Source organism: Montipora capricornis, chromosome 6 (assembly GCF_036669925.1).
Source record: "Montipora capricornis isolate CH-2021 chromosome 6, ASM3666992v2, whole genome shotgun sequence".
In the NCBI taxonomy this organism is placed as follows: Eukaryota; Metazoa; Cnidaria; class Anthozoa; order Scleractinia; family Acroporidae; genus Montipora; species Montipora capricornis.
Genome location: NC_090888.1, coordinates 58,424,345 through 58,426,844, shown reverse-complemented (window position 1 = coordinate 58,426,844; position 2,500 = coordinate 58,424,345).

The following is a 2,500-nucleotide window of genomic DNA, read 5'->3' as shown; positions in this document are numbered from 1 at the left end:
GTGAGCTAACTTTTTGGTGTGGTTTTACTCACAGGTCTTGTAATAGGCCAAAATCAATTTGAGAAATTCATGGGGTTGTGCATCGCGTTCAATGCAGTTTGTTCTGTGCATGTAAATAATAATATGAAGTGAAACATGTTTAGTGTGTTACTGATTACAGCCAACAGCCTGTGGCGCTCAATATAATGCTAAGCAGTGTACTGCTGTCAGTGGTGTGTGTGTCTTGGTGAAGGGAGGGGGGGGGGGGGTTAGTACTGCAAAGGCATTGGCATGTCATTGTTGTAATGAGCTAAACCCAAGTACTTACCTTCATGTTTTTTTGTGAAAGTTTTTGTTGTCGTTCTCGATTTTTCTCTGCTTAATATCCAGCTCCTGCCTTTGATCCTTGAGGGTTTTCTACCTGTCTGACTAATTCTGTGTAACTTAGTACTTCAGTTCTTTTGGCAGATTTTTGGCACTGACAAAGAAGGGGGCGTAGAATCTATATTGAGGGGTAGGGAAAATTCAATTCAGGGCAGATTATTATTGCAACTATTGTAATGTTATTCCATCACTCACCTTTATTGGTGAAATGTATTCATCCATGTGGCAAATTCTGTAGTCTTTGTGAGCCAGTAGCAAGTGGCCCTCGAATAAAAATTTTCTAGTGTGGTGAACTGTTTCGCTGGCATCAAAAGCCAAAAAAAGCGCTTTGCACATTGAACTAGAGCACCTTTGCTGACATTTTCAGTCTCTAAATGGAAAAAGCAGCTTACTTTGTTGAATTAACTTAACTCGCCCTTTGCAAAGAGTCCCATAAACTTGAAAAAGCACACAATCCCCCAGCAGTCAGATGTGACAGTTGACATATTTTATTTTTAGTTACACAAAACATAGCAATGAACGTTGTTAAAGGGAAAAAAATAATAGGGTTTGTTGTCAATATTTGCTGCTGTTTTAAATATAACAGGCAGCCGCTCTGTCGCCTTGGCTTATAAAGCGAGAAAACTTACATTGTATTACATGAACAATGTCGACAAGATATTAACTCGAAGTTAAAAACATACATGTACGTTATATGCATTTCAGGACAACTTACGACCCCAAAACCTCACAAACTATATCGAGTGGCGTGAAAGTATAAGGCACTGGACCTCGCTTTTCTGTGTAAAACCAGTTACAACTGTGAAGACGAACACTAGCGGTAAAAACTTCAAACTTCAAACTTCGATTTGAAAAAGTCTCTCTTGGTGTATGAAATCGGAATTCCACCGTTAAACACCTCTCAAAAATTTTCATATCAACGAAAAAAAAGTCATATTTGATATGTTTCGCGAAAACAATTTACCTCCAACATATCTCTGTTCTGAGCTTAAAGAGTAACCGACCACCTTAAGAAACGCAAAACTCTAAACAACGAACGTCAAATGAAGCTTCGAAGCTCGTCCAAAACTCTATTGCTTTCGGCGAACTGGTTTTGGTCCGATCTCTTCCCTGACGGCTCTGAAGCATCGTTGAATGATGGCAGATTCAGATCATCTTTTTGCAAATTTTCTCAGAGAAACGCCAGCGGCGTGACAGCCTCCACAATGACGTGGTGGATTTTGATTTGTCGTCCGCCATTTTGAAAATGGAATGGCGGCAACACAAGTGTGATTCTAGTGCGCATGTCTAGCGGTTTTTGCGCTCTGTCGCATAAACAGTTAATGGACATGCACTGTGACCTCCTAAGTAACCTTATGTGCGTCGACAAGTGGTCTTGTTAGTCTAGTTTAGTCTAGTCAATTGGATGCACCGCTTGCATTGAAGTTCTAAATACAAACTTTCTTATTTCTTCTTGTCGCCATCAATAAATCAAAGGGTTAAAAAGAGAATTTATCATCAAGGAGCGTGTCATTGCGTCAATTGAATCTAAAATAAGAAATCTCTCCTGGAAAAATCCAACTGCTAACACAACAGTGTAGAAAATTACGGGTAACAAACATAGTCCAACCACACTGACCACTAATATGGTTGTCTTGAATGCTTTGTTCTCCTTAAGGAATATTTCTACTTGTTCTTGCGGTAGCTGTTGAGCTTTAATCATCTTGTGGTGCCGACGAGTTTCAAAATAAAGGATTACGTTAGAAGTAGAAACGAAAACAACACAAACAAAAAAGATGTGAAAGGCAGAAATGAGATACATAGCGCTACGGTTTCCGACCAACAGCCCAACAGGCAGCCCAAAAGAAATGCTATATACCCAGCAAAACAAGACTCCCACCTTCATGTGAACAAACTTGAAACTGAGGATCCAACGTTACGGTAGACTGCTTTTGGGGAGTACAAAAGTACACTATTGGGCCAACGAAACAACGAAGCTGACAAATTTGAGGTGGAGAAAAAGACAAAAAAGGTCAATTGACTACCACAAGCACAAAGACGTCGGCGAACTCACTAGAGATCTTAGCCAACTGTTTGGGCCTTGTTGGGCCTCATCAGCATGGCGTAGCTAATATGACAGGCGAGTGTTTTAAGCACC